The 19,886-nt window shown below is 40.8% G+C and overlaps 1 pseudogene; it reads right to left on the bottom strand.

The window, feature by feature from the left end:
* Positions 1 to 240: 240 nt before the first annotated feature.
* LOC119922150 lies at positions 241 to 6,604 on the bottom strand (annotated as a pseudogene).
* Positions 6,605 to 19,886: the final 13,282 nt, after the last annotated feature.

Below are 19,886 nucleotides of genomic sequence, written 5' to 3'. Positions count from 1 at the left end.
TTAAGTACAGTGCTCTGCACACAGTAAGTGCTCAATAAATATGATTGAATGAATGATTCTGTTGCTTTTTTGGCCTCTGTATGAATGTTTGTTTTCATTCTGGGTTCTTCACAACCCACTTTGCTTGTATCCACTCCAGCGCCTAGTACCGTGCCTTGCACATTGTAAGCACTTGACAAATACCATCATTATTATTATTATGATGTCAATGTAAAATGGCTTTCCTCCTCCAGGGCTTCTTCATAGTATTTTTACATCTGTATTTCTCAGAATGTAGATTAAGGGATTCAGCATGGAGGTGATGATAGTAAAGAATACAGTCACTGATTTTTCTATGGGGAAGGTGCACACAGGTCTCATGTACATGAAAATTCAGGGAACAAAGAATAAGACCACCACAGTGATGTGGGAGCTGCAGGTCGAGAGGGCTTTGTGCCTCTTTTCCAAACTGAGGGATTTCAGGGAACGCAGGATAACTGCATAGGAGAGAAGTACCAAGAGAAAGATGATCACACAGATGGCCCCACCATTGGCAGTCACTGATAGGCCAATGAAGTAGGTGTCTGTGCAGGCGAGTTCCAACAGAGGGTATGTGTTACAGATAAAATGGTCGTTGACATTGGGGCCACCGAAAGGCAACTGGAACATAAAGAGAAGTTGTGCCATTGACTGCAGAAAGCCTCCCACTCAGTCCAACCCCACCACCAGTCCATAAGCCCGCTAATTAATGGTGGTCATATAATACAGAGGTTTACAAATGGTCACGTAGCGGTCATAGGCCATGACCGCCAGAACAAAGACCTTGGCACCTCCAAATAAGTGTTCCACAAAAAGCTGGGTCGTACAGCCTTTGAAGGAGATGGTTTTCTTCTTATAGAGTAAACCTATGATTATCTTGGGGGCCGTGGCAGTAGTGTAAAAGGCACCCATCAAGGACAAATAGGCAAGAAAGAAGTACATGGGGGAGTGTAGATTCTGGCTAGCAATTACTGTCACCACAATGAGCAGGTTCCCCACTAATAGTCACCATGTAGTTGAGAAAAACCACAAATAACACTTTCTGAACCTCAGGATTCTAGGAAAGTCCCAGGAGAATTAATTCAGTCAAGTTATTTTTATTTTCTATCTCTTCCTGTGGAAGAGGGCGGCTCCAAAGTGAGAGCCTGTTTAACCTGCAAATATAATAAAAATTACAAATGAGGAAGTCTTAGATACAAGCAGAGCCACTCTTTGTAGGACTTCAAAGATTCCATTTCTATTATCTCATTTCTTCCCTGCAAAGTCTGTGGGAATTAGATGGAACTCTATTTAGCTACTTGATTTTACAAAGGGGAAAATGAGGTTTAGTGAGGTTCAATAGCAACTCAGTGGCTGAATTGGAATTAGAGGGCAAACAAAAACCAGATAAAAACCAGGACCTAGTGCAGTGTCCTTGCTACATCAGTGAATTCACATTCAGGTAGCCAGCTCAGTCAGAACAATAAGCTTTCCTGACTCTGAGTAAGAAAAAATTTCCAAAAGGTAATGCATGAAATTTTGACTTTCAAACAAATTATCTACAATGCTATTTGACTGTCTGCACCTTGTGGAACTTGTCTACCAATTCTGTTATACTGTACTCTCCCAAATGCTTAGTACAGTTACAGGATGCAGAAAGCGCTCAGTAAATATGATTGATTGAATCATAAATACGGCAAATGAAATACTTGTACCTGAGGTACAAATATTCCTTGTTACATTGCTCCAGTATTATCATCAAACAATTCCTGAATGCTGATACTGTCCAAATGTTTTAAAATATACAGTCCTTGCCAAACTTAATTTTAAACTTTTAATATATTTTTGTTCATTTCTTCATTTTGCAAGTGAATAAGATAAGTGACTAAGAAAGTAGTAATACCATGGGTGCAATGTCCTGTTTTGGGTTTTATGTTTTTTATGGAATTTGTTAAGCACTTACTATGTGTCAAGCTGTGTACTAAGTGCTTAGATAGATACAAGATAATTGGATTGGACACAGTCCCTGTCCCACACAGGGCTCACCATCTTAATTCCTATTTTATAGATGAGATAACTGATGCCCAGAGAAGTTAGGTGACTTGACCAAGTTCACCCAGAAGGTAAGTGGTGAATTTGGGATTAGAACCCAGGCCTTCTGACTCCTGGTCCCATGCTCCTTGCACTAGGACACACAACTTTCCTGTTCAACAGCTTAGGATATACATAACAAGCAGGCGACACATATCCTTCCCACAGTGATCTTACAGAGGCGTGAAGAATGTCCTTGTTAGATTCAACAAACATATGAATTGTCTATAACGTACCTGAAAAATTTTCTCATACAGCATAAGTTGAAGTATATTACTAAGAAACTCCATCAAAATACTTGAGCTGAATTTTTAATTTCCCTGGCATCTGCCATTACAACCATGATGTTTTGCAGTTGTGACTTCACAAAGAGGCCGAGAAAGCAACTATTCATATCAACATATTTTAAATAGCCATATACCACTAAACACATTCAAGAGTTTTTGTTCAAGTAGATTCAATGAGAAGAGAAAGATATGACATTATTTGGAAGACTAAAACTCAAAAAACAAGTCAAACTGGGAAAATGCATCTTTGCTACTTCCAAAGATGAGTATGTTATTTCTCTATCTTTGAATAACTTAGGTGGCAAACTAGTTTTGATAGTTAAGCACAGAAGTTTTGCAAATGGAAGGTCAGGCTTCACCCTGTTTATAAAGAACAATTTTAATAATTCTTTCTTAAGTTATATTTCCCTGTGGCCTCGATTTCTAGTTTTGTCTTGGAGACCATGCTATTAGACCTAATACTGGAAAAACCTTTACATTTTTACCTAATACCTTTTTGTGCCATGGTGATAATTTAGGGATGGTCTCCCATTCATAGCTCTGGGAGACCATAAACAGCAGAAAAGGACATTTTCAATCTCTAGTGTTAGAAATCCTTTCTTCCTAACCTGAGAAGCTTTCTGAAAATTCTCTTCACCTCTAGGGCTAACTCCATAAACATCTAAGTCTCTGATGAAGACAGTACCTCTAATGGCACCAAATATTATTTTTGAAGGAGGTTTGTCAAAAAAAAAATGACTAAATTGGATTTTACTTGGAACAAACATGCATTATACAAACATACAATCCCATTTGGGGGATTTGACTGACCTTGGGAACTTTCACTTCTGTTTCCCTGAAGAGCACTTTATAGAAAATGTTCATGAGGAGGTGAACACCATGATATGAATGACCTTAATCCATTCTGAACCACATCCACAACAATAGAGTTTCATCATTCTCACAGTGGTATTTTCCCCCTGGCTAAATTTGCTGAGGAGTTTCTCAATGCCCAGGGAATTTGCTACCTTCTATGCCATTCTACTATGGTGTGTAACATCTGAAGAGATTCTTCAAGGATGAATACAACCATAGGCCATGCAGATGTTAAATGAGCAAGAAGTTATTTGGCTTGTGGACACGTGCCCAATTTTGGCCTGTTACCTCTTACAGGAGTTCTGATTTGGCAAAATATTTCTTATTTCCTAACTAGGCCTTTGAAGGTGCACTAAACCTGCCCTGTTAAAGCAACAGCACCTGAACTTTCATTACTTCATTCAGTGGTATTTATTGAGCACTTACTATGTGCAAAGCACTGTACTGAACACTTAGGAAAGTACAGTACAACAACAGACACATTCCCTGCTCAAAACAAGTTCTCAGTCTAGAGGGAACCAAAGGAATAGCTTTTGATATCTCCATAGCATTTAAGCCCAGTGTTTCTTCAATCGATTTATTAATAGCGTTTACTGCCTGCTGTATACAGAGGAATCAGTCAATCGTATTTATTGAGCATTTAATTTGGACAGCACACTGCACTAAGCACCTAGAAGAGTACAATACAGTTGGTGGACATGATCCCTGACCTCAAGGAGCTTGCAATAGAGTGGGGGAGGCAAACATTAAAATAAATTACAGGTAAGAGAAGCAAATGAGTATAAGGATATATCTACATAAATGTCATGGATGTGTGAATACAAAGCACTGTACTCAGCACTTGAGATAGTAAAATACTTATAAGAATGATACTTACTAGGGTGCCAAGCACCGTAGTAAAAACTGGAGTAGTTGCAATCAATCAAACAATCAGTTGTGTTTATTGAGTACTAACTGTGTACAGGGCACTGTACTAAGTGCTTGGGAAAGTACAACACAATATAACAGGCACATTCCGTGTGAACACTGAGCGTACAGTCTAGAGGGGGGAGACAGACATTAATATAAATAAATTACGGATGTGTACATAAGTGCTGTGGGGCTGGGTCAGGGGATGGATTAGGGGAGCAAGTCAAGAGGGAAATTAGAGCTTAGTCAGGGAAAGCCTCTTCGAGGAGATGTGCTTCAATAAGCCTTTGAAATTGGGGAGAGCTAGAAGCAACGTGGCTTAGTGGAAAGAGCCCGGGCTTAGAATTCAGAGGTCGTGGGTTTTAATCCTGCCTCTGCCACTTGTCAGCTGTGTGACTTTGGGCAACTCACTTAACCTCTCGGTCCCTCAGTTACCTCATCTGTAAAATGGGGATTGAGACTGTGAGCCCCACTTGGGACAACCTGATCACCCTGTATCTACCGTAGTGCTTAGAACAGTGCTCAGCACATAGAAAGCACTTAACAAATACCATTATTATTATTATTATTATTGTTATTATTATTATTATTATTATTAGAAGAGGGAGGACATTCCAGGCCAGAGGTAGGACATGATGATGATGATATTTGTTAAGCACTTACTATGTGCCAAGCACATTTCCAAGTACTGGGGTAGATAGTAGGTAATCATATTGTCCCACGTGGGGCTCATAGTTTTAATCCCCATTTTATGGATGAGGTAACTGAGGCACAGGGAATTAAGTGGCTTGCCATGGCGATGTCATGGGTGCAGAGTTCGTGGTGAGATAGACAAGATCGAGGTAGAAAGAGGAGGTTGACATTAGAGGAGCAAGGTATGTCGGCTGGGTTGTAATAGGAGAGTAGCAAGGTGAGGTAGAAAGAGGCAAGGTGATCATGCACTTTAAAGCCAATGGTAAGTAGCTTCTGCTTTACATTACAATGTAAGATCAGACACAATTCCAGTCCCATATGAGGCTCCCAGTCTAAGAGATAAGGAGGACAGGGATCATATTCTTATTTTACAGATGAGGAAACTGAAGCACAGAGAAGTTAAGTGGGAGGCAACGTGGCTTAGAGGAAAAAACAACGTGGCCAGGGCGTCAGATGAACTGGGTTCTAATCCTGGCTCTGCCGCTTGTCTGCTGGGTAACTTTGGATACTCTGTACCTCAGTTACTCCATCTTTACTAAGAGATCAAATCCTACCCCCTCCTACTTAGACTATGGGCCTTATGTGAGATATGGACCGAGTCCAGTGCTCAGTACAGTACTCAGAGTGCACAGTACCTAGTACTTAGTACAGTGCCTGGCAGATAGTAAGCACTTAAGAAATACCATAATTTTTATAATCTTGTATACACCCCAGTGCTTAGAGCAGTGCTTGGCACATAGTAAGTGCTTAACAAGTACCACAAAAGAAATAACGACTTGCCCAAGGTAAAACAGTAAGTGGAAGAGGGTTTAAACCTCTAGTCATTTGACTCCCAGACCAGTACTCTTCACTAGGTCATGCATGCTGCTTCTCATATAAAATGAAAACACATGATCCCTGCCCTCAAGGAGCTTACAATTTCAATTACAGATAAGACCAAGTAATAGAGTACATAAGATTTGAGATACTGCCCAAGGTAATATCTCCTATAGAAAAATAAGTGATGCTGTTGGTATTGACACACATTATCCTTTCCTCTAATAGGGCTAAAGAAGATCATCATTAAGCCTGTTGCAGGTATTTTAATTCTCCAGAAGATGGACATCAAACCATCTGGACAATTTCACTAACATTTTTTGTACCTTATAATATTGCTAAACTAAATTTGGATTGGATTTGGAGAAATAGCATAGCCTAGTAGAAAGACCACAGGCCTGGGAGTAAAAAGACAAGAGTTCTAATCCTACCTCTGTCACTTCTTTGCTGTGTGTCCTTGGGCAAGTTGTTTAACTTAATGTGCTTCAATTTCCTCAACTGTAAAATGGGGGTTGAATCCCTGCTCTTCCTCCTACTTGGACTGTGACCCCTATGTGGGACAGAAACTGTCCAGCCAGATTATCTTGTGTCGACTCCAGGGCTTAGTAGAGCGCTTGGTGCATAGTAAGAAATTAACAAATCCTACGATTTTCATTATTTTCATTATTCATCCAATTATTAATATTTTGTTTAGCGATGGTCAGATAAGCATTCTACATCATGTACAGCAACAATAATCTGAATAGTTTTCAGGTTTCACTGTCAAAGAGTAATATTGTCCATCAGGAGCTATGTTTGCATTGGAGCACATTCAAAATGGGTTTTCTTTCATCTGAAAGTGGGTGGCTATTTTGGTGGTTAAAAAGCTGATGCAGGGCCCACCTGTGCCGGCATTGGCCATTCCTACTGATTTTCCCAAGTCCAGGTGGTTCCTTAGGTTTTCGTCCCTCTTTCATCGTCACAGAATACTGGCTCTGCTGAGTCAAGTTTATCCAAATCCCAATAAAAATATCTCTTCTACTTCATGGATAAAGTCATTACTATGTCACCCTGGACCCATTGATTTCACTTATTGAGTATATAATCCTGAGTGTTCTCCCATTTACCAAAATTATCTATTTCCCCTTCTATTCTTCCCTTAAGAGGATAAATACGATTGATGATGATGATGATTCCGATTACAACCAAAATGTACTGAATGCATTTTTTTAATCAATGTGTATAACGAGAAGGAAGGCAAACACATACAGGAAATGACATTCATTTTTCTGACAATTCAGAATACATTAAAACCTTCAAATATTGTTCTTTTAGAAGAGAATATGCCACAGTGATTTTCCTTAGAGCATCTGAAGAACCTACTGGTTTCTTCCTTCTCCCACTGAAAAAAACAACAACATAATTTTCAGAATGTGATTTACTTCTCTCCTGAAGTCATTATTTGACTCCATAACTTCCTCATGGCATTTTTCAACTCCACATTTCTCACGGTTTAACATGGGAGTCATGTAAACATAGAATATGGTCACTGCTTAATCCATGGGGACGTTTGAAGCAGGCATCATGTAGGTGAAGATTCAAGGAACGAAGAAGAGCATGACAACTGTGACGTGAGAGCCACAGGTGGAGAGAGCTTTGCACCTTCCCTCCAAACTATGACTTTTTAGGGAGTTCAAGATGACCACTTAGGAGACAACCAACATGAGGAAACAGACAATGCAGATCAGGGCGCCATTGGCCGTCACCAATAAGCTCATGACATAGGTGTCTGTGCAGCCGAATTCCAACGAAGGGTACTTTTCACTGAAAAAATGGTCACTGACATTGGAACCACAGAAGGACAGCCAGAATAGGATGAGAATCTGAATTATTGAATGAAAGAAGCCCACTATCCAGGCCACCGCCACCAGTAGGATACACACCTGCCGGTTCATGATGATCAAATAGTGCAGGGTTTTGCAGATGGCCTCGTAATGATCAAAGGCCATCACAATGAGAAGGATAAACTCTGTCCCTCCAAAGAAGTGCAATAGAATGATCTCGACCATACAGCCATCATAGGATATGAATTTCCTGGCAGACAGGCTGTCTACAATCATTTTGGGAGTAGTGGAAGATGAATAGAAGGCATCTATGAAAGATACGTCCCAGAGGAAGTATTATATAGGGGAGCTGAGATTCTTGCTGGCCTTGATGGTTATGACCACAAGCAGGTTTCCCAAAACAGTTACTAGGTAGATGATTTGGAACAAAACAAATAAAATTTCTGCAACTCTGGATTCTGGGTAAGAACCAAGAGAATGAATTCGGTCACATTGTTTCTTTTTTTCCATCGATTCAGTATTGGTGATTAACATACCCGTGAGCATGCACAACAGACAACTGGTTTACCTGAAAAGATAAAGATAATTGAGTTTCTTTAGCACCATTTTATTTTCCCATGGAACCCCTTACTTTATTTCTATTACCTAATATTTTACTCATTCTTAAAACACCTTGGTCCCATTTGACAGAAAGAAAAATCAAGCCAAGTGTCTTGTATTATACCCCACCTTTAGCCAAGGGCTATCAATCAATCAGTGATATTTACTGAATGCTTTCTCTACGCAGAGTGCTGCACTAAGTGCTTAGATGCTGAACCCAGTATTCATTCCACTCAGTTCAGAGCTTGTCAACCAGTGCGGCTAGTACCATTGGTAGCATTTCACTTGGAATTTTACCGTTTATTCACCCCTCCCTCAAAGCCACAGAACTTCTGTACCTACCTCTAATTTATTTATTTATAATTAATGTTTGTCTCCCCCTCTTGATTGTAAGCTCAATATGAGCAGAAAACATGTCTTCCAAATCTGTTGTATTTTCCTAAGCACTTAGTACAGTGCTTGAGGAGCAGCGTGGTGGACAGAGCATGGACTTGGGAGTCAGAGGTCGTGGATTCTAATCCCTGCTCTGCCACTTGTCAGCTGTGTGACTTTGGCCAAGTCACTTAAAGTCCTCTGTGCTTCAGTTCCCCCATCTGTAAAATGGGGATGAAGACTGTGAGCCCTGATTACCTTGCATCTACCCCAACGTTTAGAACAGCGTTTGGCACATAGTAAGCACATAACAAATATCATCAGCAGCAGCAGTGCTTAGCACACCTACGTGCTCAGTAAATGTGACTGATTGACTTATGGATTTCACAGTACACTGGAGCTCCCAACAGAAGCCATTTTGCTTTACTGAGGGATGATTATAATAATGATAAGAATAATAAGAAGAATAATAGCATTAGTTAAGCAGTTACTATGTGCCAAGCACTGTTCTAAGCGCTGGGGTAGATACAAGGTAATCAGGATGTCCCACGTGGGGCTCACAATCTTCATCCCCATTTTATAAATGAGGTAACTGAAGCACAGAAAATTAAGTGATTTGCCCAAAGTCACACGGCTGACAAATGGTGGAACCGGGCTTAGAACCCATGACTTCTGATGCCCAAGCCCGTGTTCTTTCCACTAAGCCACGAATAGGCTTGATGAACTGTTTCCTTTAGAAAACGTTTGTCTCTTTTTAGTACACAAGATGTACGTTCTGTTAGGTTAAATTCATTCCCTCCTCTCACTATGAATGCCTCCAATGGTACAGATTAGAACAACTAAACGTTCCTCTCTCAGACAATCCTGTTTCTGTGATTCCACTCCAGATATACTCCCTTATAGGTAAGGTGTTCTATTTGTGAGAGGAAGCAAATGGCCACAATTATTCCTGAAAATGTTCATAATCCATGAAACTACAGTCCCTCTTTTTTATTCTCAAAATAAGTGGTTTAATTATTGAATTAAAGATATTGGATCCTCTTTCTTGTCCCATGATCAATCAATCAATCAATCTATCAATGCTATTTATTGAGTGCCTGGAGAGCTATATTCACTACTTGGGAGAGTATAATACAATGGAGATTGTTAGCTCGTTGTGAGCAGGGAATGTGTCTATTATATTGCTATATTGTATTCTCCCAAATCGCTTAATATAATACTATGCACATAGTAAATGCTCAATAAGTATGATTAACTGACTAGAGTAGGTAGAACTGCCCACAAGGAGCTTACAGACTGGAGAGGGAGGCAGACATTAAAATAAATGATAGATGGATATGCACATAAGTGCTGTGGGGCTGGGGTGAATGCCAAAGTGTTTAAAGGGTAGAGACTCAAGTGCAGGTAGTGCAGAAGACAGGGAAAATTGGAGAAGTGAGGGCATAGCCAGGAAAAGCCTCATGGAGGAGACCTGATTTTAGAAGGGCTTTGAAGATGGGGAGAGTAGTGCTCTCAGAAACAGGACAATCACAACAAGAAACATACCTGGGAATGTACACCTTTCCTTCCAGGCATAAATTTCTACTAAATCCCCTCTTGGGCTTCTGCTTCCCAGAAGAAAACATATGGAAATGTGCAGGGCTCTTCCATTAAGGCAGTGCCCTTGCCCCTCCCCACTTCCTGCTCTCCCTCTTTAACAAATAATTCTCAACTCCTTATATTCTTTGTATCCTATATCCTGCATCCTTTCCCTCCAACTTTCAATGCTCACCGATTCTTTGTATCAATCAATCAATCAATGTATTGAACGTCTACTGTCCTGGTTCTCCTGGTTCTCCTCATCTCTCTGGCCATTCAGTCAAAGTCTGTTTCACATGTTCCTCCTCTGCCTCACATCCGCTGACTCTGGGGATCTTTCAAGGTTCAGTTCTGGGTCCCCTTATAATAATAATAACAATGGCACATGTTAAGTGCTTACTATGCTTACTATGTGCAAAGCACTCTTCTAAGCACCGGGGAGGTTACAAGGTGATCAGGTTGTCCCATGGAGGGCTCACAGTTTTAATCCCCATTTTACAGATGAGGTAACTGAGGCACAGAGAAGTTAAGCGATTTGCCCAAAGTCACACAGCTGAGCCGGGATTTGAACCCATGACCTCTGACTACAAAGTCCGTGATCTTTCCACTGAGCCACGCTGCTTCTCCATCTATACCTACCCCGACTCATTCGTTCCCATGGCTCCAACTACCTACCACCTCTATGAGAATGATTCCCAAATCTATATCTCCAACCCAGATCTCTCTCCTCTGCCGTCTCATATTTCCTCCTGCATTCAAGACATCTATACTTAGATGTACCACAGACACCCCAAACGTAACATGGCCTAAACAGAACTGTCTTATTTTCCCACCCAAACCCTGTACTCCCCGTGACTTTCCCATCACTTGCACACAGCACCACCATCCTTACTGCCTCACAAGTTCATAACCTTGGTGTTATCCTCAACTCAACTCTATCATTCAACTCACATATTCAATCTGTCACTAAATTCTGTCAGTCCAACCTTTACAACATCCTGTCCAACCAAACTGCTACCATATTAATCCAAGTACTGTCCTATCCCATCTTGATCACTGTATTTGCCTCCTTGCTAACCTCCCTGCTTCTCATCTCTCTCCACTCTAATCCCTACTTCATTCTGCTGCCCAGATCATTTTTCTACAAAAACATTCAGTCTATGATTCCCCACTCTTTACCATCAGCTTTAAAGCACTTAATCACCTTGCCCCCTCCTACCTTACCTCACTACTCCCTACTATAACACAGCCCAGAAACTTCACTTCTCTAATGCCAACTTACTCACAGTACTTTGATCTCATCTATCTCGTTGCTGACCTCTTGTGTATATAGCTATAATTCCATTTATTCTGTTGGTATTAACACCTGTCTACTTGTTTTGTTTTTTGTTTTTGTTTTGTTTGTCTCCCCCTTTTAGATTGTGAGCCCGTTGTTGGGTAGGGACCGTCTCTATATGTTGCCGAGTTTTACTTCCCAAGTGCTTAGTACAGTCCTCTGCATATACACAGTGTTCAATAAATATGATTGAATGAATGAATGAATGCCCATATTCTGCCTCTGTCCTGGATGCCCCCCCACTTCATATCCAACAGACAATCACTCTCCCCACCTTCAAAGTCTCATTGAAGGTACATCTCCAAGAGGAATTTCCTGAATAAGCCCTGATTTCCTCCTCTAGCACTCCCTTCTGTGTCACCTTTGCATTTAGATTTGCATCACTCCCTGAGCCTCACAGCACTTATGTACATATCCGTAATTTATTTATTTATATTGCCTGTCTCTCCCTCTAGCCTGTAAGCTCGTTGTGGGTAGGGAACATATCTATTAACTTTGTTATATTGTACTCTCTACACAGAGCAAACACTCAATAAATGTGGTTGATTGATTGATTGGTTACTGTGTGCAGAGCATTGCATTGAGTGCTTGGGATAGTACAAATATGAGCAATATTTCTGAAGGGCCAAATATAAATGCAGTGAAAAAAAGCATTTTGACCACCTGTATACATCTAAGATTTCCAACAGAAACACATAACTGTTCCTTGGAGTCGTTTCAAAACTGGTTTTGGATTTGGGACGAATTAGGTCACCTCCTAATTTTATTCACAGTTTTATGGGGCTTATTGGTGCCCTAAATATGCAGTTTTCCAATTAGCTGCCTTGATAAAAGCACATGAAGGAGAAACAGATATTCATATGGACTTTACAGTCTCCAGGCATGATCATCATTAGAGAAAAATACTAGCCAATAAGAGTTAGAATAAAATTCCTTTCAATAAGATGAAAAATAGTCATTGAAGTAATGATCAGCCAGAATAGAAGAGATTTGTTTGGTAAATATGTAATATTAAAGTAGATAATTTCCTGCGGTGTTTGTAGTATTGGCTCCCAACCTTGATAGCTCATTAGATAAAACACTTTAGCTAGTAGTTCACAAGACAATCCCTCTCAGAGACAAACTCATGGATTTTTCCATATTTCACTCTGAGCCCAGCGTCATTATTTTTTTTTTTGCATTTGTTAAGTGCTTGCAATGTGCCAGGCACTATACTAAGTGCTGGGGTACATACATGCTAATCAGGTTGGACACAATTCATGTCCCACAGTGGGCTCACAGTCTTAATCCCCTTTTTAAAGATGAGGTAACCGAGGCACAAAGAAGTGAAATGACTTCCCCAAGGTCACACAACAAGATAAGGGCAGGGAAGGGATTAGAACCTAGGTCCTTCTGACTCCCAGACCCGTGCTGTATCCATCAGGTCACACTGGTTCTCTAAATTGTTGATTTTTCTAATAAATTGTTCTACTGCACCTCTCTACTCCTCAAAGACCTCCAATGGTTTTCCAGTTCTCTCTACATCAAGTAGGAACTCCTAATCACTGGCTTTAAAACACTCAATAAACTTTGTCCTTCTTACTTCTCCATTCTCTTTTCCCACTACATCCAACTAACATTCTTGTCTCTTCTGCTAGAGATTGTTTTCTCATGCTTTCTCTCTGCCTGGAACTCTCTCCCTCTGCAAATCCTACGGAACCTCCTCCCCACTTCCCCAAACTCCCCAATTTCAAAGTGTTACTGAAGTCACATCTCCAACAAAGAGATCTACTCTGATTAATTTTTTCCTCTACTCAGGCTATAGTTCCTTCAATTACCATCTCAGCACTTCCATGCCATCTGAGTACGAACAACCTCAAGCTTCTATAACACTTTTGTCCATATCTTATATAATCAATTATTCAGGCCTTAATTCATGTACACATACCCCTTTTCTCTTTCCTCCTCTCTCTACATTATTTCAGTATCTGTTTCCCCTGATAAAATGCAAGCTCCTTAAGGGCAAGAACCATGTCTACTAATATGATTGAACTCTCCCAAATGCTAAGTGCAGTGCTCTGCAGACAGTAGGTGCTCAGTAAATTGATCAATTTACAGTATCCTGATTTCTCCAAAATGAAAACACAGTGTGACTTCTTTTGTTTTGGAAGAGTGATTAAAGACCCATCCAAACAATTACTTTCTGTGCCTTCATAGATGTGGATTTCTTCCTCTGTTCCTTGTTCACCCAACTCCAGCAATGGCTTGCTCCAGCTACAGTCTCCTTGAGGTAGAACAGACACATGCCTAACACAGTTAAGCTAAAGGTACTGGTGGCCACTCCATTCCAGCCACAACCATGTTTCCTAGCTTCGTTTCCTTACCCCTGCCAAAGATATAAAATCCTAGAAACTAGAAAAGCACCAGGTCTAAGATTCCATAAGATCTCAAATGGCTTCTGGATGTTCTCAACTCAAACCTGACTTGAGATCTCTTTTTTTGGAGTAAAGTCCAGATTTAGAACACCAACGAATTTTAGTCCAATTTCCTCTGGTTGCCAATCTTTCTCTGCAATATTAGCTCAGGATCCTCCTTTCAGAACATCTGGATCCTTATGAAGGAGGACTTCTAAGTGCACCAAAAACTTTGTGCATTCTCCAGGTCAGTCACAATGAACATATTTTTTCCAGTCTGTGACAAACATCTCTACCTAACTCAATTTGTCCATCCATGTTCTAGGTCTGCCCTGAAGCAGATTCATTAGGTACAGTGTTTCTCCTCTCACATTTAAACTGAATTCTACAAATATTCAGGAACCTCATAACATTCTGTCCAATCAGCCTCATGGGAATATGACCAGTCTCCCCTCACGGAAGGTTTGCCCAAGATGATGCCAAACTTAATTTTACTTCAGAATAATGAGTATAGATGCAGGAAGGGAAAACACATTTTCACAGGATTTTGATCCCAAAAGAGAAGTCTTTTCTGTTCCTCTTATGACCATTGTCAAATTGCCAGTCACCAGAATCTTGCAACCAAATGATTTGGAGAAGATAGCTGAGAAAAGTTTTCAGATAATTTTGGGGGGAACCTTTCCAGCTCATTTGTCTGTGTATTTAAATCAAAAGGGATTGCTCACTTGCTTGCCTGACTTTTGCATCTCTGATTTCACACATTTGTCAAGTGGAGAAAGCATCAGTGGGCACATTAGGTTGATAGCATTGCTAGTAGACAAAATCAATCAATGTTATTTATTGAGCACTTCCTCTGAGCAGAGCATTGTACTAAGTGCTCGGTAGAGTAAAATATAACAGAGTTGGTAGACACATTCACTGCCCACAACAAGCTGACAATATAGGACAAAAGAGTTGAATCAGACAAATAGAATGCTCCCTTAGGAAAATAGCCAGTGTTACATCTTGGCAATAGGAAGCAAAATTATCAGTTCAGGAAACAAAAACAAGGATGAAGAGAGCACAGGTCCTACTAAAACTAATCCATTCCAGGTTTATTTAACATTTGCTCTTATTGTGTATCACAAGTTCACTTGGTTTTAGTGAATGTTCTATTTTGTTCCCAGTTTAACAGATTTCTCTTTAAATTCAGGAAAAAGTTGGGCTTGCATTTCAATATTGCCTTCCTGCATGCCTGATTAGAAAGAGTCTTTCTGATGGACAGTTTTGTCCAGATTCACAGGTCCTATTCCTGGATGTTCCCTGCTCCATTCCCAAACCTCCCCAACCCATGGCCCCCAGTGACCACATTTTGTGGGGAAGGAATATTTCTCTCCCACAGAGAACATTTTTTCAAGGGTATTTCAAGGATTTAGCCAAAATCAATGCATTAATTCTGACAGAATGCATGGGTGAAAATGTTATCCAGAAATGCCAGCTCGTCTACACTGGAGGTCTATGTAGATAACATCCACTCAAGAATGGGAATCAGTCAGCAGTAGAAAGAGTGTCCATTGAAGTTACCTTTCAAAACACACAAGACTCCAGCTCACTTGGGATCTTCCTGAAGACTTCATTCTCCTATTACTATGCCAACTTTCTCACTGTACCTCAATATTGTCTATCTCGCCATCGACCTCTTGTCCACATCTCGCCACTTGCCTGAAATGTCCTTCCCCTTCATATCCAACAGGCAATTACTCTCCCCCTCTTTTAAGTCTCATTGAAATTACATCGCTTCCAAAAGGCCTTCCCTGACAAAGCTCTCTTTTCCTCTTCCATTCCATTTTGCATGGCCTTGACTTGCTCCCTTTATTCATACTCCCTCCCAATCCCACAGAACTTGCATACACATCTATAATAGTATTTATATTAATGTCCATCTCCCCCTCTAGACTGTAAGCTCATTGTGAGCAGAGAATGTGTTTATTATAATGTTATATTGTACTCTCCCAAGCGCTAAGTATAGAGCTCTGCATACAGTAAGTGCTTGATAAATATGATTTATTGACTGGCTGACACCACATCCCATATGCTCCACTATGTTTTGTTCAAAAGAGGTAAGAAGCTGCAGAGTTTGTGCGTTTCTTTTTTTGTAATTTTTTATTTTTTAATGGTATTTGTTAGGTGCTTACTATATGTCAGACATTCATTCATTCATTCAATTTTATTTATCGAGTGCTTACTGTGTGTAAAGCACTATACTAAACTAAGCGCATGGGAGCATAAACTATAACAACAAGCAGACACATTCCTTGCCCACAACGAGCTTACAGTCATTAGGGGGAGACAGACATTAATATAAACAAATAAATAAATCACAGTATATACAGGTACTGTAATAAGTGCTGGGGTAAGTACAAGCTAATCAGGTGGGTTACAGTCCACGTCCCACATGGGGCTGACAGACTTTATCCCCATTTTATAAATGAGGTAACTGAGACACAGAGAATTTACTTGCCCAAGGTCCCAAAGCTGACAAGTGGCAGGGCCAGGTTTAGAACCCAAGCCCTCCCAGGTTGCTTCAGACTGTGTCCTAGAACTGGGAAATCTTCCAAAGGAATCGTCAACTCATTAGCAAGTTGTAAATCACCCCCTTTAACAAGATGGAAGTCAATCTAAAAGGAGATCCCAGGCACATCCATAATCCAGTCAAATACCTTTTAGGCAAATAGTACCAGCCCTCACCCTCTCCTCTGTCCATCATGTGCCTGCTGCTGGTCAAAGACCTAACATCATTTAAACACATTCCACCACTTGTCTGCTGTGGTATTTTGAGCAAGTCACTTCACTTCTCTGAGCCTCAGTTTCCTCATCTATAAAAGGGGGCTTGAGACTGTGAGTCCCACATGGGACAGGGAAAGCATCGACCCCGATTTGCTTTTTTCCAACCAGGCACTTAGTAAGCACTTAACAGATACCACAATTATCATTATTATTACCGTTTTATATGCATCCTGATGAGGATATCGTGGAGGCCACACCCTTTTTGGGACTCGGCAGTTAGTGCAGGAACTGACAAGTTTGACCTGGCAGCAGGATCAGCGGGAAGGAAGAATTGGGCTTTTGAGATATTGATCAATCAATCAATCAATCAATCATATTTATTGAGCACTTACTGTGTGCAGAGCACTGTACTAAGCGCCTGGGAAGTACAAGTCGGCAATACATAGAGACAGTCCCTACCCAACAGCGGGCTCACAGTCTAGAAGGGGGAGACAGAGAACAAAACCAAAAACATTCTAACAAAATAAAATAAATAGAATAGATGTGTACAAGTAAGATAAATAAATAAATAAATAAATAGAGTAATAAATATGTACAAACATATATGCATATATACAGGTGCTGTGGGGAAGGGAAGGAGGAAAGATGGGGGAGATGGAGAAGGGGACAAGGGGGAGAGGAAGGAAGGGGCTCAGTCTGGAAAGGCCTCCTGGAGGAGGAGGCAACATCAGGAGATAGCTACAAATAACTAGAGGGAGCATGTCCAGCAGGATCTAAAATTTGGAAAACCCATTTGAAAGCAAATTTTGAAATCGAAGTTTACAAGTTAAGTTTGAGTCTTCCCCTCTTGCTTGAAAGAACATCTCAACTCTTCCTTGTATCCCTCTCTGTCTTTATAGGAGGTTTTCATTTCGTTGCTTCGAAGAATTGATTGGCCACTTCACAACCTGCGGTCCTGGCTGCTTGATGGCTAAAGTAAGGCCTCTCGAAACACTGAAAAATTAGTGAGGTGAAAGTTGAAGTCTGGGACATTTTGTGGGAGCTAAGGACAGCTACAGCAAATCACCACAGCTCTAACCCTCCCTATCTATTTCCCATCCTAAATCATTCTGCTAAGGGAGGTAGAGAGACTTAAAAGCATCTCAGCATCACTGAGTCCAGGTTTAGGAGCAGGGAAGAGTTCTACCCTACTCCCTCTTGACAGCTGCTGAACATGGAGAAGACTTGACTTCCTTTACTTGACTCTTGGATGACCCATTCTCTCTACAAATCAATCAATCAAACAATGGTATTTATTGAGTGCTTACTATGTGCATAGAGAGTGTAATAAAAGAGAATTAGCAGGCACATTCCCTGCCCATAAAGAGCTTACAGTCAAGTTGGGGAGACTGACATTAAAATGAAAATGAAACTTGGGAGAGAAGGGCTACAGTGTGCTGGTCTACATGTATGATCTAGCTATTTCAGTGTCCAGCACCCTCTTGATCAATAGCGGGGAAATTTCTCCTCAAAGAATAAACAGTAGCGTGGCTCAGTGGAAAGAGCCCGGGCCTTGGAGCCAGAGGTCATGGGTTCAAATCCCAGCTCTGCCAATTCTCAGCGGTGTGACTCTGGGCAAGTCACTTAACTTCTCTGTGCCTCAGTTACCTCATCTGTAAAATGGGGATTAAGACTGTGAGCCCCCCGAGGGACAACCTGATCACCTTGTAACCTCCCCAGCGCTTAGAACAGTACTTTGCACATAGTAAGCGCTTAATGAATGCCATTATTATTATCATTGATAACAGAAAATCTCTAACAAATTTTTTCCATATACCAATAAATTAATTCGGTACTGAGACATGTATGGATGATGACTGGTCACTTTCCTGCACCATACCTCTTCCATGAAGCTTTTCACTCCTGAATTTCTCAGATTATAGATTTAGGGGTTTTGTATGGGGCTTATAGTGGAATAAAATACTGCTGTCACCTCACTGACGGGCAGGGTGGATGTAGGTTGCACACACACTAATGTACAAAAATGTACAAAAAATAAGACAACAGTGATGTGTGTAGCACAAGTGGAGAGCGATTTGCTTCTCTCAGAGCTGAGAGATTTTAGGGAAGCTACAATGACAACATAAGAGACAAGAAGTATTGCAAAGATTAAAATTCAATGTAGTAACAACTAAAAGGCCAAACATTTGTGTGAGCCCCAAGTGGGACAAGGGACTGCGTCCAATATGATGTGCTTCCATCAACTCCAGCACTTAGTGCAGTGTCTGGCACAGAGTAAGAGCTTAACAAATACTACAATTATTATTATTATCTATCCAGGTGGTCTGTCGGTTGCCTCTCTTTCCTGGTCAAGCCTGCGGATAGAGGCTCCTCATTGTAGAGGCTCCTCATTGCTGGGAATTTCTAAACTGAGAGGAAAGACTTGGGGGACTTCACAGCAGCAGCTGTCAATCACCTGGGGTGGCCCAGCCATTCCGAATGGTGGAGATGGGAAGGCTCTCTATTCTATCAAAAGCTCTCAAGGTAAGAATGCCAGTCAATGAACCCCCCTTGTGAACTTCAGCGTTGGTTGAACTGCTGGCAGGTGTTTTGTCCACAGTAGAAATTCACCTTGCTGGTGTTTTCATTCCCAAGAGTCTCTTCAGACTCTGAACCCCAGTTAGGCTCACATGGAAGGTGATAAATTCATTAGGGGACTGCAGAAATCCTCTATGAATTAACAGAATAGACATACTACCATGGATAGTCCATTCATATCATGCAACCTAGTAGGTTGTCATTGTTCATAACATATCCACTGGGTGCTGAGCCCTCTCACCTCCCCCCACGACGGGAGCTAATGTCAGAGTCCAGATAATAACTGGTGCTGCTTTCAAGGATGTAGTCAAGAACCTATTACAAGATGAGGCTTGTAATGAAAAGAACCAGTTAGTCAAGGACACAGGTATTTTCCCAAAGAACTAGCCAAATTCACGTAAGGCTTAACTACTGCTTTCCTTATAGAAAGGGAGGTGAGAAATTCTACAGCGACTCAGAGCCCTAGGTAATACAATAAGTCCCCACACTCCTATAGAGGTGACTTTAAATGTCGTTCTGTAACTCAAAGAAAGATCTGAGTAAGAGCAATTTGAGGGTGAGGCTGGAAGGAGAGCTATTAACTCCACTTCTTTCCTTTTTTGTGGTTATAGATTTGCAAAGGGGAAGTTCAGAATGTCCTCCCTGATCTAGTCATTGTCCTGTCTCCTTAATGAGCAAAGAGGTTGTTGAACAAGATGTGAATTTCTACTACTAAATGTATTTCCCTTAGAAGATTTATAAAAATGAATTGCTGACTGCTGACTTTGTGGCTAGACAATCTGAATTTTCTGCT

This window comes from Tachyglossus aculeatus, unplaced genomic scaffold, assembly GCF_015852505.1.
Source record: "Tachyglossus aculeatus isolate mTacAcu1 unplaced genomic scaffold, mTacAcu1.pri SUPER_6_unloc_5, whole genome shotgun sequence".
NCBI lineage: Eukaryota > Metazoa > Chordata > Mammalia > Monotremata > Tachyglossidae > Tachyglossus > Tachyglossus aculeatus.
Note: the sequence above shows the minus strand (reverse complement) of the source record. Positions and strands in the feature narration are given on the sequence as shown.